Source organism: Panthera uncia (genome assembly GCF_023721935.1).
Source record: "Panthera uncia isolate 11264 chromosome B3 unlocalized genomic scaffold, Puncia_PCG_1.0 HiC_scaffold_1, whole genome shotgun sequence".
NCBI lineage: Eukaryota > Metazoa > Chordata > Mammalia > Carnivora > Felidae > Panthera > Panthera uncia.
The window spans coordinates 83,945,566-83,964,749 of record NW_026057582.1 but is presented as its reverse complement, the minus strand read 5'-3'; the positions used below and the strand labels follow the sequence as shown (position 1 = coordinate 83,964,749).

The 19,184-nt window shown below is 39.1% G+C and overlaps 1 protein-coding gene and 1 pseudogene across 2 annotated transcripts in view; both read right to left on the bottom strand.

The window, feature by feature from the left end:
* Nucleotides 1-19,184, bottom strand: part of MGA (MAX dimerization protein MGA) — a 171,739-nt gene that overhangs the window by 126,505 nt on the left and 26,050 nt on the right. The gene's annotated exons all lie outside the window — the stretch shown is intronic.
* LOC125909899 (40S ribosomal protein S15a-like) lies at nucleotides 9,617-12,113 on the bottom strand (annotated as a pseudogene).

The window sequence follows — 19,184 nt, the reverse complement described above, 5'->3', positions numbered from 1 at the left end:
CCCCCTCCCCAGCTCATGCTCTCTCTCTGTCTCAAAAATAAACATTAAAAATTTGTTTTTTAATTTAGATAAAATATCTTTTAAGAAAATCAAGAAAATAGGAAATCCATATAATTGCTAAGTTTATTACAAAAAAAATCAATAAAATAATCAAAAATCACTTTCATTTATACAGCTAACTTCATCAAAACATAAACTCACATTTGTACTGATTCTTATCTTTCCAAGGCGTTGATTAATCTAATGCACCTCTAACAGTGAAGCTAGTAATAGTCTATCAAAAATACATTTTTAAAAATTAACAATAAAGAATGAACAACTAGGGCACTTGGGTGGCTCAGTAGGTTAAGCACCTGGCTTTGGCTCAGGTCATGATCTTGCAGTTCCTGAGTTTGAGCCCTGCATCACGTTCTGTGCTGACAGCTCAGAGTCTGGAGCCTATGTCTCCCTTTCTCTCTGTTCCCCTCCCCCGATCGTGCTCTGTCTCTGTCTCTCAAAAATGAATAAACATTAAAAGAATTTTTTAAAAAGGGTGCCTGGGTGGTTCAGTGGGTTGAGTGTCCAACTTCAGCTCAGGTCATGATCTCATGGTTTGGGAGTTTGAGCCCTGTATCAGGCTCTGTGCTGACAGTTCGGTGCCTGGAGCCTGCTTCCAATCCTGTGTCTCCCTCTCTCTCTGCCCCTCCCCAACTCATGCTCAAGCGCGCATGCGTGCTCTCTCTCTCTCAAAAATAAAAACATTTAAAAAATTTTTTTTGAAAAGAATGAACAGGGGCGCCTGGGTGGCTCAGTCGGTTGAGCGCCGACTTCGGCTCAGGTCACGATCTCGCGGTACGTGAGTTCGAGCCCCGCATCGGGCCCCTGTGCTGACAGCTCAGAGCCCGGAGCCTGTTTCAGATTCTGTATCTCCCTCTCTCTGACCCTCCCACATTCATGTTCTGTCTCTCTCTGTCTCAAAAATAAATAAACGTTTAAAAAAAAAATTTTTTTTAAAAGAATGAACAATCACTACCACACACTTGCACACAATAAGAAGGAACAAAGTATTATTTGGTTTTCACCCAATCCTCATAAAGGATTTTGTACGATACCTATAATAAGAGTATACCTAGTTTTCCTAAATCATCCCTGGGGATAAACTCCATCTACTTACAATTTCATACCACTCTATTGAAGTTTCTACAACCTCATAATTTGTTAAGAATTGTAGAAACTGTAAGTTACAAATATAAAGACTTACTCATTTTCTATCTTGTGCAAAATCAGTCAAAATTAAAATTACAAATAAAACTAAGATAAGTACATCCCATTTTTTAAATTTATTCTACATTTACTAGTAAGTCAAAAATCTTAAAACATTTTTCTTATGAGGAAAGAAAATTCCTATTTGTATAATATTTTCACATAAAAAAGCCTATGATTAGAAACTCAGAAATCTAAGAGGTGAAGAGAACAAAAAACACAAAATTGTGGGGCACCCGGGGTGGCTCAGTCAGTAAAGAAGCCAACTTTGGTTCAAGTCATAATCTCGTGGTTCGTGAGTTCCAGCCCCACATGGGGCTCGCTGCTGTCAGTGAGGAGCCTGCTTTGGATCCTCTGTCTCCCTCTCTCTCTGCCCCTCCCTGACTTGCTATCTCTCTTCCCCGCTCTAAAAAAATAATAAACATTAAAAAAAACAACACAGAGGCACCTGGGTGGCACAGGGTTAAGTATATGACTTTGGCTCAGGTCATGATCTCCCAGTTTGTGGGTTTGAACCCCGTATTGGGCTCCCTGCTGACAACTCAGAGCCTGGAACCTGCTTTGGATTCTGTGTCTCCCTGTCTCTGCCCCTGTCCAGCTTGCACGCTCTCTCTCTCTCAAAACTAAACATTAAAAAAATAATAAAATAAAATTAAAAATTAAAATTTAAGAACACAAAATTGTACAAGTCTTTTCTTAAATAAGTAAAAACTAAACTACATAAACTCTTATTAATCTCTTCGTCTTTTCTTTTTTCTCTTCTAAGGAGATATCAATCCTGACATAAACCAGTTGAAATGGTATGATTTAAAGATTGTCAATAAGAATGCTTTATTTCTCTCAGAGACCTAACTCCATCAGCATGATTTTCCTCCCATTAAACTTATTCTTTTGGGTTAAGGGAGAAGTTGGCAAACTGTTACAGCCCACAGACCAACAAGAACCTGTTTTTGTTCAGTCTATGAGCTAAGAATGTTCTTACATTTTTAAATGGTTGTAAAGAAATCAAAAGAATGTTTCATAATGTGACTTATAATTCAATTTTTTTTACTTAAAAAAAATTTTAATGTTTATTTATTTTTGAGAGATACAGTCCAGCAGGGGAGGGGCAGAGAGAGAGAGACACAGAATCGAAAGCAGGCTCCAGGTTCTGAGCTGTCAGCACAGAGCCCAATGTGGGGTTTGAACTCACGAACTGTGAGATCATGACCTTAGCAGAAATCAGACACTTAACTAACTGACCCACCTAGGTGCCCCATAATTCAATTTTAAGTGTCCATAAATAAAGTTTTATTAAAACATTGCCACATTTATTTATTTACATATTGTCTTTGCTGCTTTTACAAGGGCAAACTTCTGTATTTACAAAACCATATATGGCATTCAAATGGTTTTGTGCTGCTGCTCAGAACACTACTAGAAATAACAGTGATGAAGTTATAACTTGAAAGCTTCCCAAGCACTATACTTACTGCCATACATTTTTTTTTAATGTTTATTTATTTTTGACAGAGAGAGACACACACACACATAGCATGAGCGGTGGAGGGGCAGAGAGAAAGAGAGACAGAGAATCTGAAGCTGGCTCCAGGCTCTGAGCTGTCAGCAGAGAGCCCAACGCGGGGCTCAAACTCACAGACCCCGAGATCATGACCTGAGCCGAAGTCAGACGCTCAACCGACTGAGGCACCCAGGCACCCCCATACATTTTTTTTTAATGTTTATTTACAGACAGAGCTTGCTCAAGAGAGAGAGCACATGCTCATGCGCATGAGCAGGGGGGAGGAAAAGAGAAAGAGGGAGAAAGAGAAATCCCAAACAGGCTCCACACTGTCAGCACAGAGCTCAACACTGGGCTTGAACCCATTAACCATGAGATCATTACCCAGGCAGAAATCATGAGTAGGACGCTCAACCAACTGAGCCACCCAGGCGCCCCCATTTTTTCATTACTAGAGCATACCCTTCATGTCAAAACAAGATAAAAAGTGAGCTTCAAATATCATAATACAATGAAGTACAGATAATTTTATTATCAAATTAGATAGCAAAGCATTATGTTTATCATGCAATGCCACCACAGCTGTGCTGAGAATATAATCTATCTACATCAACATTACCAGACTAAGCACTCAGCACAATATTTCCAACTCACAGGAAAACACAGTCAGAAAAATTAGAAAATTTAAATAGTAGATCTCATCACAGCTGAATTTCTTCACAAAAATAAAAATGAAGATGCAATCAAAGTAAACTTCTGAGTGGCTCATTTGTTAGCCAAACAAGGAAAGCATCTTATATCAACAGTGAGTTAATTAAATCATGTTTGTAGCAGCCAAAGAAATGCATCTATAAAAATAAATTTATTTAAGATTACAAGCCTTTTGGCAAGAATAATAGCTCTAAGAGTTGAAGACAGTGATAGCTGTGTCAGTAAAAAAAATATATATATACTCTAGGGGCGCCTGGGTGGCTCAGTCAGTTAGGCGTCCAACTGTGGCCCAGGTCATGATCTCATGGTTCATGGGTTTGAGCCCCACATCGGGCTCTGTATTGACAGCTCGGAGCCTGGAGCCTGCTTCGGATTCTGTGTCTCCTTCTCTCTCTGCCCCTCCCCAGCTCGCGCTTGCTCGCTGTCAAAAATAAATTAAAACGTAAAAAAAAAAGATTAAAAAAAAATTCTATAGATTAAGAAACAGGGCACCTGGCTGGCTCAGTCAGTAAAGCATCCAACTCTTGATCTTAGGATTGTGAGTTCAAGCCCCACACTGGGTGTAGAGATTGATTATTTATTTATAGTAATTTATAAATAAATAAATAAGTAATCACACTATCTCAAGGCAAATGATTTTGAGTGTTACCTTGGTTCTTGATGAATCAACAGAAGTTACCAATACTTCTCAGTTATTATCATTTATTTGAGATGTTAATACAGTAATTAATTGAAGTAATTAAGTAATTACAATTAGCTTGTATGAAAAATCTGCATGGAACAATAGGCAAGAATATTTTCAAAGATTCTGGGACAACACTAATTCAGTACAACCTGAAGTAGAATCAGCTAAGATGAATTACAACTGATGGTGGTAAAAATACATGTGGGCAGAGAAAAGTCTTAACTGGACAAATTTACAAAGCTCATGAAAATTTAGGGCGTTTAAAGCCTACAGTTATTCACTGCAATATTCACCAGAAAACAGTCTGCAGAAAACACCTATCACGGGTTACTCAACCAGTAGTATCAATAGTTAACGCTGGTGAGGAAAACAGTTAACTTTGTTCTCATGGACTTAACTGTCCTTTATTCCATGAATGTTTGTCAGAAATAGAAGATGAATATCCCAATTGCCTTACCATTAAGAAGTTGGCAGGCTTAGCAGTGGTAAAGCTTTACTGCAATTTTTTCTAGCTGAAATTTTTCTGAATGAGAAGAACTACCCTTAATTACTATTACTGAACACCAAAACAGCTTTAAATATTAACTTTTCGGGGCGCCTGGGTGGCTCAGTCGGTTAAGCGTCTGACTTCGGCTCAGGTCACGATCTCGCAGTATGTGAGTTCGAGCCCCGCGTCGGGCTCTGTGCTGACGGCTCAGAGCCTGGAGCCTGTTTCAGATTCTGTGTCTCCCTCTCTCTCTGACCCTCCTCCGTTCATGCTCTCTCTGTCTCAAAAATAAATAAACGTTGGGGCGCCTGGGTGGCTCAGTCGGTTGAGCGTCCGACTTCAGCTCAGGTCACGATCTCACGGTTCGTGAGTTCGAGCCCCGCGTCAGGCTCCGGGCTGATGGCTCAGAGCCTGGAGCCTGCTTCCGATTCTGTGTCTCCCTCTCTCTCTGCCCCTCCCCCATTCATGCTCTGTCTCTCTCTGTCTCAAAAATAAATAAACATTAAAAAAATTAAAAAAAATAAATAAATAAACGTTAAAAAAAATTAAAAAAAAAAATTAACTTTTCCTGGGGCACTTGGGTGGCTCAGTCGGTTAAGCATCGAACTTTGGCTCAGGTCATGATCTCATGATTCATGAGTTTGAACCCTGCATCAGGGTCTATGCTGACAGCTCAGAGCCTGGAGCCCGTTTTGAATTCTGTGTCTCCCTCTCTCTACCCCTCCCCTGCTCATGCTGTCTCTCTCTCCTTCAAAAATAAATACACATTACAAAAAATTAAAAATGCAGCTCTTCTCAAAGTCATTTTAAAAAATTAACTTTTCCTACAGACTTGATAATGTTTCTCAATAAATTCAACCTAATATCAAAAGTGATTACCTGCAAAACTTATACCGCAACAAAGTCCTTTCAATGAAAATTAACATGATTTGAATCACAAGTAATGTCAAACTATATACATATACCATGCTGTCAAGTTAAAATAATATGCAAGATGTCCATTCCCATGCCACACATCTGTTAGAATGATTATCATCACAAAGACAAGAGATAACAAATGCCACCAAAAACGTGGAGAAAAAGGAACCCTCGTGCACTACCAGCGGGACTACAAATTGACACAGCTACTATGGATAACAGTATGGAAGTTTCTTAAACTGAAAACAGAACTACCATATGATTCTTTAATTCCATTTCCATATACATATACATTTCTAGGTATGCATCTGCACCCCATGTTCACTGCAGCATTATTTATAATATACATGATAGGGAACCACCCAAGTGTTCATCAACAGATGAATGGATAAAGAAAATGTGATACATACTTGGGTGTGTGTGTGTAGACTAGATACTTGTGTGTATGAATACTATTCAGCCATTAAAAAAAAGAAATTCTGCTATTTGCAATAACATGGATAAACTTCAGCACATTACTTTAATCAGATAGACAAATACCATATGATAATACTTATATATACTTGTTAGTAGCTGTCTTTTTGATTATGGCCATGTTAGTGTGAGTGAAGTGGTATCTTATTAGGGTTTTGATTTGCACTTCCCTAATCATTGATGACTTTGAGCATATTTCCATTTGCTTTTATTGACCATTTGTATATCTGCTTTGGTGAAATGTCTATTCAAATCCTTTCCCGATTTTTGAATTGGCTTTTTTGGTTGTTGTTGAGCTGTAAGAATTCTTTATATATTCTGGATATTAAACCACTATGAGATACATGATTTGCAGATATCTTCTCCCATTTTGTGGACTGTCTTTTCAGTATCTTAATAGGGTCCAAAACCGAAGGTCATGAAGATTTTCCCTGTTCTAAAAGTTTTATAATTTTAATGCTTATGCTTAGATTATATATGTTTTGAAGATTTTAAGTAATCTCTACACTCAGCATGGGGCTCAAACTCACAACCCCAAGATCAAGAGGCTCATGCTCCACCGACTGAGCCAGCCAGGTGCCCCTAGATCACTGTTCTGTTTTAAATTAATTTTTGTATATGGTATGAGGTAGGGGTCCAACTTCATTCCTCTGCATGTGTATAGCCAGGTGTCTCAGAACCACTTCATCTTCTGTGATCAAGTATTAATAAAGTATTTCTTCATATTTTGGGCAGTAGAACATTTCTTCATACTTTATAAACTGGCCTAAGCTCTCATTCAAAATATTATCATATGAAGTAAATACAGAAGGTACTATTATTATTGGAATATTAGATTTGGAAGGTATACCATATAGATTTTCTTCAATCCCTCTTTTTTTTATAAATGTGGAAACAAAGACCTAGAAAAGTTCATTGATGTCCAACATTGTATAGCTATCAGTTAATGATAATGCTTTAACTCAAGGGCTCCAAACTTCTTCTATAGAGGACCAGATAATAAATATTTTAGGCTTTGTGAAGCAAAAGGCAAAATAGGGTATTATGTACGTACTTATATAACAGGAGAAAAAACAAATTTCCACAAATTTTTTATTAATGAAATTCAAAATATAACCATATGTATATGTGTATATACACACACACATACATATATATGTATACATATATATATATATCTATATATACACACACACATACATATGGTTATATTTTGAATATATATACACACACACATACATATATATGTTTGGTAATACATGAAAACATTATGATACATGAAACTCAATCACAAAGGACCTCACATTGTATGAACCTATACAGATACAAAGTAGAAAAGTAGTTGCCCAGGGCTGAGAACATTGGGGGAAATAGAAAGTAACTGCTAATGGGAATAAGGCCTCTTTTTGAGGTTATGTTCTAAAATTGACTGTGAGAATGGGTACACAACTGTGAATACACCTAAAAACCACTGGCTGTGTACTTTAAATTGGTTAACTTTTTGGTATGTGAATTGTATCAAAACTTTTTTAAATCACAGAAGTTTTATAACTAAATATTTAACAACAGAATACTAATGTCACAAAATTCAAATTCAAATGTCATACCATCTTAACTGCAAGAAATGAATTACAACACTTCTCTAGACTGAACTTTATTCATTTGTAAATTCTCATAGTGATTTTAAGGTTAGTGAGAACTTCAAGACAATTAAGCAATGACCTCCAGGTTGCACCTACACTCCTTAGCTTCAGCATAAACAAGACCTCAATATTCTGGATTCATCTTTCTTTCTTGTATGCCCTATACTTTACCTGAACATTTTGCAGTTACAATTTCCACTACTATAGCATCTTCTCCCTGTCTTCATAGTCTATCAACATCATTCTCCCTAATCTCCTCCTACAGAAATCTTCTCATTCTTAGAAGTCTAGTGCTTTCATGGAGCCTATCTGGATGCCCTTGCTGACATAAACAATGGCCTTCTTCAAAGTAATCTAGTTCTTGCCAGATTGATCAACAAAATCACAGCTCCCCCTTAAGGTAAAAGCTCCACCAACAGCCCCCTGCAAGTTAAGGAGCTGTATTGTGGCCTCTTATTTCCTGTTATCTCCTAATCTCCATATAAATTCCACACAACCCTGGCACACAGGCATGCACCTGACCCAAAAGGTTACCAATCCTGCAGAATGGCCATCAGCCTAGGAGGAAAGAGCTTGCTAAGAGCTTAGCCCAACAGATATGACAGACAGATTCTCTTAGATGCAAATGCACTCTCTCTCTCTCAACTGAATGGGAAGCAGTAGGAGGGACTTGCATAGGTAGGAATCAAGAAGAGAATCTGAGCCATTTCCAGAGAAAAGGACCTAACAGAAAGCATACATGAGATGACACAAGGTAAGGAAAAGCATATACAAAGAAAAGGATGAAGTCAGGGGATGAATGAAACAGGAATGGTATAACCAGAGACCAAAAGAGACATTAAGAAAACCTAATAGAGGAGCGCCTGGCTGATTCAGATGGCAGAGCATGCAATTCCCGATCTCAGGGTCCTGAGTTCAAGCCCATGTTGTGTGGAGAGGGGACAGGGAAGAGAGGAGTGGAGAGGAAGGGGTAGAGGAGAGGGAGAGGGGAGGAGGGGGAGGGTAAGGGAGGAGAGTAGAGGAAAGGAAACTCTAATGCATGGGAAAAATGACAAATTCACATGCTGAAAAGGCTATAAGAAAATATATTTTCTATAGCTTCAACGGATTCCTCCAGTTCCTTAACTACATATATTCCAGTCTGTCTGAGGTGTGGATCCAAACTGTTTATCCTGGATTAATTATGGCATTCCAGGCTCCCTTTTACCATGTGGATGTGTGAAATGAACATCCAGTTCTTAAAGAAATCCAAATATCTCTTTGTCACCTGTGATGGAAAGAAGCATAACATACACCAATAACCCGTCACTTTCTTGAAAACAAAAACTAGGTTTATTCATCTAAGGAACTGCCAAAAGTACCTGCAACTGTGTCTTTAACAAAGCTCAGTAATGACTGCATTTGTTGTAGAAATACTAACTTAACAAAATCTCAGATATCCAGATTATTCTAAAACAGAAGCAATCTAGACCTAGAGGAAAAGTCAGACATAGAAGACTATTCCTCTGTACATAAAGGGGTCCAAAGCAGGAGAGATACTGATCCAAACCTACAAATACTAGTCACCCAGATACAGGCAAATCAGGGCATCACATTCCCCTAGCTATAACTAGATCAAAGATGGACACATGGCTCATCTTGTCAATGACAGTCAAGCATGGGACTTGAGTTATTGGATGAAGAGAAGTTCTTTCTACTACACCAGAACTGGAAAGACAACAACTAGAGCTATTTTAGTCACCTTACTGCTATATGAAACCTAAAGATCAAATCAACACATAGTGGAGAGCAGATCTGAATTCAGAAAAGGAAAGAGACTAGGTCCTGGTAACATCATCAACATCATCTAAACTACAAAAGCCATACCTGAAGTCAGTGCTTTCCCTAGACTTTTCAGTAACCTAAGACAAAGTATTCTCTTTTCAAGCCAATTTGGTTTGGGTTTTTGGTCACTTGCAACCAAGATTCATAATTCATAAAGAAACTCTCCTGGGGCACCTGGGTGGCTCAGTCGGTTGAGCATCTGACTTAGGCTCAGGTCATGATCTCACAGTTCGTGGGATCAAGCCCCTCATCAGGCTCTGTGCTCACAGCTCAGAACCTGAAGCCTGCTTCAGATTCTGTGTCTCCCTCTCTCTCTCTCTGCCCCTTGCCCACTCACACATGCGTGCTCTCCTCTCAAAAATAATAAACATTAAAAAATTTTTTTAATTAAAAAACTCTCCAAAAATCCATATTCATTTCTCTTTAATTTTAATTTTTTTCAAAAATTCTAGCACATTTTAAAATAAAAAAGTAGGGGCACCTGGGTGGCTCAGTCAGTTAAGCATCTGACTTCAGTTCGGGTCATGATCTCACAGCTTGTGAGTTCAAGCCCCGTGTCAGGCTCTGTGCTGACAGCTGAAGCCTGCTTCAGATTCTGTGTCTCTCTCTCACTCTCTGCTCCTCCCCTGCTCACGCTGTCTCTGTCTCTCAAAAACATTAAAAAAAAAAAAATTATTTTTAAATCAATCCGAGTCACAGCACCAAAAAATATATATATACTAAATTAAATTTTAAAATTAACCCATATCCCAACATCCTAAAACCATAGTTATTCATTTCCATTTGCTTCCAGTTTACATACACAAGCCATTCAATTTTAAACTGACAATCAATCTATTCTAAAATGATCCTTGTCACGACATCCATCCCAGCATGGGCTTATAACCCTTCTACAAGCATCATGGGAATCCTTGGACACAACCAGCCCTTGACCACATTCTTCCTGGGGAGCCTTTACCTAACGAGGGACTTCAACTCTGTTGAGGATATGAAATCTCTCACCCAGAATATGGCCTTTGTTACCCTTACCATTAACTTTATAAAAGCCTTTATCACCTCTATGCGATCAAGTCACATATTTTAAACCAGTTTCAGTATCAAAATAATTTGTGTCAAAGTTCAGACAAGTGAGCCCAATCAAAAACTTCCAACATGCAAAGGCAGTAATATCCCCACCGTGATCTACCTTTCTTGTCTAAATATCCTCAGCCCTGGTTCCTTCCATAATATCACTTGCCCAAATCTTTTCCATTATGCCCAAGAAAATAATCATTCTCTTGTTACCAAATCCCAGACTCCCTCAACCTTTTTGAACAATGTTCCTTCTACTTATTTACCTTCACTTAAACCTGGCTCTACCATCAAGATTTTCTCACAGCTCTCTCTTTACTGCAGTCCATACCCCCACAGAGCCAGCAGTGATTGGCACTCACTTGCCTCTCTACTGCAGCTTCCAGATCATGATCATCCTCCTTTATGGTCCCCATGTTCCCCTCCTTTATGGTCCCCCCATGGGACCCCATGTTCCAGATATATCCTCTCCTCATCACTAGTATCTTCTGATCCTTTAGTCATAACTCCTCATTGACTGAGGGGCTCAAACTCACAGACAGAGAGATCATGACCTGAGCTGAAGTCAGATGTTTAACCAACTGAGCCACCCAGGCACCCCAGGTCACCACAACTTCATAATCATCAAGTCAAATTAACATTTTTCCTGTCTTTATTTTTCTCGTTTTTAAATTTGTTTTTAATGTTTATTTATTTTTAAGAGAGAGCGAGCATGAGCGGGGTAGGGGCAGAGAAAGATGAAAACACGGAATCCGAAGCAGGTTCCAGGCTCTGTCAGCATAGAGCCCAACGCGGGTTTCAAACTCACACGCATGCGAGATCATGACCTGAGCCAAAGTCAGACGCTTAACCGACCGAGCCACCCAGGCGCCCCTAATGTTTATTTTTGAGAGAGAGACAGAGTGAGAGCAGGGGAGGGGGAGAGACAGAGGGAGACACAGAATCCGAAGCAGGTTCTAGGCTCTGGGCCTACGCGGGGCTCGGACTCACCAACCATAAGATCATAACCTGAGCCAAAGTCGGATGCTTAACTGACTGAGCCACCCAGGCGCCCTGAGGCACCAGATTCTTAAGAGTTCATAAAAACTTGAAGTTTTTTCAAAAGTTTTTTTCCCCATCGAGGCATTTTATTTGCACGTATGTATTACATCTTTAGAAAAAGAATCCCAGGATTTTCCCTCCTGTGTATTTTTGTCTTGCTTCTTCATGGTCCATGATGCCAGCTGAGGGTGTCAGTACAATGAAACCAAACTGGCGGAATGGGAGAGTATTCTGCCATCTTCTAGATCCTTGAGTTGTAAGTCAAATCTGGGGCTGATCTCTCCACACTTGTTTAACCTGCCTGTGAGGTTCACAACAATTTTCCCAGCTCTGTGATCATCAATGATTTCAAGTTCATTAATGTAACCATGCTTCTGCATCACCATTAGAAACCAAATGACTTTGGAGCCTGACATAATAAGAACCTGGTGTTGGCCTCTCTTTTCAGCATTGTTAATTAACACTGTTAAAAGCATCTGCCAGGACATTCATGTGCATCATTATGGTGGCACAGAAAAATGGTGGAAAAAAGCTAAGCACAAATCTGAGGCACCAAATCTTTTAAGACTTCATAAAAACTTGAAGTTCAGGTTTTTTCAAAAGTTTTTTCAAACATTTTTAGAAGTGAACAAGCAGAAGACACACATGAAAATTCAGAATTTCTGCCTTTTCATTCCAAACTTAAACCATTGAAAAATTCACTTTGTGTTGTTTCTAGGTAGACTTCTTCCCACACATTTTCCACGAATTATTCCCACCATCAACATTTTAAATGATTTCAAGTGCTAATAGCAGCAGCAGTTCTTATTAAAACATGTTCCTGACTTGCAAAGAAACCTTTCCAGATAGAAGACAAAGACTGAGAGGCCTAAGACTCTCACATTTTGGTCCTACAACACCAGAATCCTCAGCACCTTCTTGCTGTTTCAAACATTTTGATTTAGTAAGCTTTATATACTCTTTGAAAAAGCAAATGCCTTTCTCAAAACACTTTACTAACAATAAGCCATAGTTTTGTATAGCATTTTAAGTTTCTAAAGCATTTTAACATATACTTTCATTTTTAACTCACATTCTCTATAAAACAGTCAAGGCAAGCATTAATATTCTTTTACAATAAGAAAACTAAAACCTAAGTTGTTCATTGATTATAAATCACATAGCTAAAAAGTGGCAATCAGGCATAATCACCTCCAAATTTTCTCTCTCCTAGTCCTATGTCCTCAGCCACTTATCTCCAGCCTATCCATCTTAAAGGAAAAGGTATCTCTCCTTTCTAAAACTAGTTCCCTACCAGATCCTTAAGCCTAGAACCCTCAACTGCTCACAGAATCAACTAACTCCTTTTTCCAAACCACAATATCTCCCTATCCTGTAACTACATCTCCACATTCTATACATATGTTCAACTCTTCCCCTTAAAAAAAAAAAAAAAAAAAAAATCCTCAACTCTTCCTATCCCATAAGGTGTGACCCAATCTCTTTCCCTACCAAACCCTTAAGAGTTGTACTGCATTTTCATCTCTTCACTAAAATATTCCTTATTAAAGGTCACCAGTGATTTTCTAGTGGCCACATCCAATAACCGCTTTTCAGTTATTATCCTTAGGTGTTCAATCTTTGTCCTAAGCTAAATGACACTACTGATCACTCTACTCCTCCTAAAACTTGCATCACTCCTGGACTCTTGCTATGTCCCTCTCTTTTTCCTACCACTGACTTCCTTTTTAACATCATTTGCAAATTACCTACCTACCTGTTGGTTCTCTTCTGAGGCCCTCCCCATGGTCCCAGCCTTTTCTCTTTGGCTAAACACTCCCCCTGAACAATCTCTGCCACTTCCATGCCCTCAGTTTCTAACTATAAGCCTATGATTTCCTAAACTCTATGGTCTTAACACACCCTTTCATTCTTTGAGGAGAAAGCTAAAAGAAAACAAAAGTGAATATTTATCAAATCTCTGGGCAGGAAGGAGAAGAAGGTAGAACCATTTTCTAAGCTTAGAAACAAAGAAAATACAGATTTGACTGCATTAAAAATTTTAAGTTCTGTAAACTAAGACAAACAACATGGAAAATAAAGAAACTATACACATATATACTAATTATATACATCCATAAATCTATAACTTTATAAGTAAATGGAAAAATAAAGAAGTTTAGAAAGCAAGCAAGCTATTTTTAATTTTATTAAGTTTATTTGACAGAGAACAAGCAGGGGAGGAGCAGAGAAAAGAGGGAAAGAGAGAGAATCCCAAGCAGGATTGTGCTGATAGCATGGAACCCAATGGGGGCTCAAACTCACAAACTGTGAGATCATGACCTGAGCCAAAATCAAGAGTCCCATGCCCAACCGACTGGGCCGCCCAGGTGCCCCACTTTCATAAAATTTTAAAACTGTCTTTGAACCCCCCAAATCAAGAATTAGTACTATTCTAGATACATTTCTAGTCATGTTCTAAAACTGCATTTGGCTTGTGTATATGCACGCATGCGCATGCAAGTGTGGTCTTATAACTTTGACAACCAGCAAGCAGATAGATCTCGTCTACGTGGACTATCTGCAGATTTTTTTAGTAGTCATAAGAACAAAGGTAACCAATATACAGAGCTTGTCTGGTGAATCCTCATTCTTTGTTTTCTGGACAAACACACACAGTTCATGGTAAGAAACATTCCTTATTCCCTTGGCCCAAACACTGCTGAGCCTGGTGTCAATGCACACATCTGGAGTTCCCATCTCCTCCAAGGCAAATTTATGGGTCTTTTTCAGGGTCCAAAGGGCACACTTTTTTTTAATTTTTTTATTTTTATTTTTTTTAGAGAGAGCATGAGCAAGGGAGAAAGGGATAGGGGGACAGAGAGAATCTTAAGCAGACTCCATGCTCACTGCAGATCCCAAGGGCATACTTCTTGAAGTCCACTCCATGAATGCACTTGTTAATGGTGATAATGCATTCTCTGGTCACAACTTCATTGATGGCAGAATGGCCCTTCTTATTCTCACCACCATTCTTTGCAGGAGCCATTGTGCCAGCCCCCGTCAGAAAGGAAGAGCATGAGGTATTATTGCATTAACTTTTTAAATAACATTATGCTATGTTCTTAACACTCAAGAGTCACCTCTACCACATGTGAGGCACTTTTATAGGTACCAGAGGATACAAGAGTCTACAAAATAGATAAAAGTCACTGTCCTGCCCACTGTTTATACAGGATTCTAGTCTGGGGATAGGGAGAAGAGACAAATAAAATTAAATAAAAAATATATATGTTAAATGGTGACTAAGTGCTATGGAAATGATGTAGGAAAAGGAGATTAGCAGCATTGCAAAGGGTCATAAGGTTAAACATTGTGGTTAAGGACTCACTGAGAAGGTGACATTTGAATAAAGAAGAGAATAAGCCATATTTCAGAGAATATTCCAGGCAAAGGCCTGCAGATGGAGGCTTTCCCAGAGTGTTTGAGGGATAACAAGGAAGCATTAAGGCTAAAGAACAGTGTTAGAGAGGAACAACAATTGAAAATGAGATCACACATATTTTCTGAGTATGCTAAACCACAAGGCTTAACTGCCCTCTAATTCTAAGCCATTTCTGTAAGCTATTCACACACACAATTAATAAATTAAGTCAAGACAGGGTAACCACAGCTTGACTACCGTGTGACTGCTTGCTCCAAGGGGGTGATTTGGAGGTAGAAAAGGGTCAGAATTCAGTTTTGGACAAATTTAAAATCCTATTAGACATCCAACTGGAGATGTTGGGTAGGTAACTGAATACAAGAGTCCAGATTTAGGAGAAAAGGCCAAACCTGAAGATACAAATTCAAAAGTCGTTTGTGTAAGAGACTAAATAAGCTGAGGAAATAAAGTTTTCTTATTTTGAATTTATTTTTTCTGTAGTTTTTCTTTTCTTTTTTTATTTGTTTAGAGAGAGAGAAAGCACACAAGCAGGGTAGGCAGAGAGAGAGAAAGAGACAGGGAGGGAAGGAGGGAGGGGGAGAGAGAGAGAGAGAGAAAGAGAATTCCAAGCAGTGGAAGCCCTGTGGAGCCCTACTAAGGACTCTATGTATTCACCATGAGACCGTGACCTGAGCTGAAATTGAGTCTGACACTAGTGACTGAGCCACTCAGGCACCCCTCTTTTTATTTTTTTCTTTTCAAATTTTTATTTCAATTCTACTTAGTTGGGACGCCTGGGTGGCTCGGTCAGTTGGGCATCCGACTTCAGCTCAGGTCATGATCTTGTGGTCTGTGCATTCAAGCCCCGCATCGGGCTTTGTGCTGACAGCTCAGTGCCTGGGGCCTGCTTTGGATTCTATGTCTCCCTCTCTCTCTGCCCCATCCCTGCTCATGCTCTCTCTCAAAAATAAATGATAAAAAAATAATAAGTAAATAAATTCTACTTAGTTAACATACGTGCAATAATGGTTTCAGGAGTAGAATTCAGTGATTCATCACTTACATACAATACCAATGCTCATCATAACAAATGCCCTATCAATTCTCGGTAGGAAATAAAGAATTTTTTTTTAATTTATTTCTTTTTAGGTTATTTAGAGACAGAGAGAGAGAGCGCACGTGCACACGTGCATGAGGGGGAAGGGGCAGAGAGAGAGAGGGGGAGAGAGAGAATCTCAGGCAGGCTCTATGCAGTCAGCATAGAACCTGACTCAGGGCTCGATATAACAAACTCCAGATCAAGACCTGAGATGAAACCAACAGTCAGACATTCAACCAACTAAGCCACCCAGGTGCCCCAAAATAAAGTTGTTGTTGTTGTTTTTAAGATGATAATCAAGGTGTGAGCCCTGAGCATTCTAACATTGAAAGGAGGGAGGTAAGGAAGAACTAGCACACAGCAAGAAGGACAGACCCTGAGACAAGAGTAGAACTAGGAGAATGTGATGTCCTGGAAAAGCAAGTGGGAAAATGGTTAGGTTCAAGAACAAGAAAGTAATTAACTGTGGCAAAGCTGCTAACAGACCATGTGGAATGAGGAATGACTGATGGATTTAGCAATGTAGAGATAAATGGTCACAAAGTAGAACTCTACAGGAGCAGTGGGGACAAAAGCCTAACGGAATTTAAGAAAAAATGTGAGGAGATTAACTGTAGACACAAGACAAGAGTTTCACTCTAATTAAACACACATTTCTTGGGACACCTGGGTGACTCAGTCAGTTAAGCATCCAATTGCAGCTCAGGTCATGATCTCACGAATTCTGGCCCTGTGTCAGGCTCTGTGCTGACAGTTCAGAGCCTGGAGCCTGCTTCAGATTCTGTGTCTCCCTTTCTCTCTGACCCTTCCCCACTCACACCCTGTTTCTCCTTATCAAAAATAAACATTTAAAAAAATTTTTTTTCATTTTTTTGGGGGCACCTGGGTGGCTCAGTTGGTTAAGTGTCCGACTTGGCTCATGTCATGATCTCACAGTTGGTGGGTTCAAGCCCCGCATCGGGCTCTGTGCTGACAGTGCGGAGCCTGTGTGGAATTTTGTCTCCCTCATCTCTGCCCTTCCTCCACTTGTGCTATCTCTGTCTCTCTCAAAATAAATAATCTTAAAAAAAAAAATCTTTATAAAAAATAAAATGTGAAGGGGTACCTACATGGCTCAGTTGGTTAAGCATCCTACTCTTAGTAGCAATTCAGGTTATGATTTCACAGTTTGGTTCTTGGGATCGAACCCCGACTCAGGATCTGCGTGGGATTCTCTCTCTGCTCCTCCCCACTCATGTGTTCTTGCTAGCTCTCTCTCAAAATAAATAAATAAACTTTAACAAAAATAAAAACGTTTAAGATAAACACTATAGATCTCTAGAAAGGAATACACCAAAATGTTAAAGCAGTGGTTATATTACAGCATTGTGCGATTAAAGCTGACTTCAATTTTCTTATAATATTCCTACATTCTTCAAATGTTCAACAGTAAACACGTACAGTTTTACTTAATAGTTCTTTAAATGTTCATATCCTCCAACCAAGAAGCTATATCTAAGTATTGCTCCTAAGGAAACACCCTGAAACTTAAAGTTTTACGCACCAAAAAAAATTTAATTTTTTTTAATCTTTATTTTAACATAGGCTCCACACTCAATGTGGGGCTTGCATGCACAACCCCAAGATCAAGAGTTACATACTCTACTGACTGAACCAGCCAGGTACCCCAGGCACCAAAATTTTTATTATGGTTTACCAAAACAGTAATATTAACACTCAAGTTTCCAATAGTAGGGAATAGTAAAAGTTTAAGGTATGTTTCCTCAATTTAGAAGGATGTTGGTTAACTGGAAAATGCTTATATTAAAGTGTTAACTGAATAGGGGCACCTGGGTGGCTAAGTTACTTAAGCATCCAACTCTTGGTCTCAGCTCAGGTCATGATCTCATGGTTCATAGGATTGAGCCCTACATTGGGCCCTGTGATGACACCATAGATCCTGCTTAGGATAGAACCTCTCTCACTCTATCTGCTCCTCCCCTCTCTCTCTAAAAAAGTTAACTTTAATGTTTAAAATGTTAACTGAATGTTAATAAAAACTGAACACACAGTGGACTAGTCAGATGTGCTTCTCTCTTTGCCCACCTAATCTCCTCTAAAACAACAGCAAAATTATTTTCAAAAGGGAAAAAGATGGGGCACCTGGGTGGTGCAGTTGGTTAGGCATGCACTATTGATTTCAGCTCAGGTCATAATCTTGAACATGAGTTCAAGCCCCGCATTGGGCTCTGCACTGATCATGAAGAGCCTGATTGGTATTCTCTCTCTCCCTCTACCACTCTCCCTCTCCCTATCTCTCTCTCACTCAAAATAAATAAATAAACTTTAAAAAGGGGGGCGGGGAGGTGACAATGAAGACTAAAGAAAGATAAAGAAGAGACAAAGGATTATTAAAGGACACAACAAATGATGTCAACAAGTCTTGTAATGTAGAAAAATGTTCCAGTGATTAGCAGAACAGAGGAAGAGACAAATTAAATGCCTGGCAAGGGGGGTACCAAAAATGAACAAGCCATTTTACCTGATTGAATAAATGTTTGAAAGCAACTGACCATTCACATTCTTTCATTTCACAAATGTTTCCTAAGTGCCTACTAGGCGCCAGATTCTGTAATATGCATAGAGTATAAAAAGTGAAAAAGTTCAAAAAAAAAAAAAAAAGTGAAAAAGTTCTTTAAGGAGTTCACCTCCTTATCATCTAGATTTCCATTCTGAAGTTTGTAAGCTTAGGCTAACATTTTGCCTGTCACTTAAACATATACTGTCAGGAAGACAGAAGACATTTTGCATTGAGCACACCAACTCTTTCTAGCTAATTCCAAAAAGTGATACCAAATGTCACTGCACACTTCCTCTGGAGGTACACAATTATAATTGCTCAGATTACCAGATGTGTTTGGCAACCCTTACAATGACTCCGTACTTAGATTAAAAATGTAACTATTGGGTGCCTGGGTGGCTCAGTTGGTTGAGTGTCCGACTTTGGCTCAGATCATGATCTCACTGTCTTTGAGTTCAAGCCCCACATTGGGTCTGGTGCTGACAGCTCAGAGCCTGGAGCCTGCTTCAAATTGTGTCTCCCTCT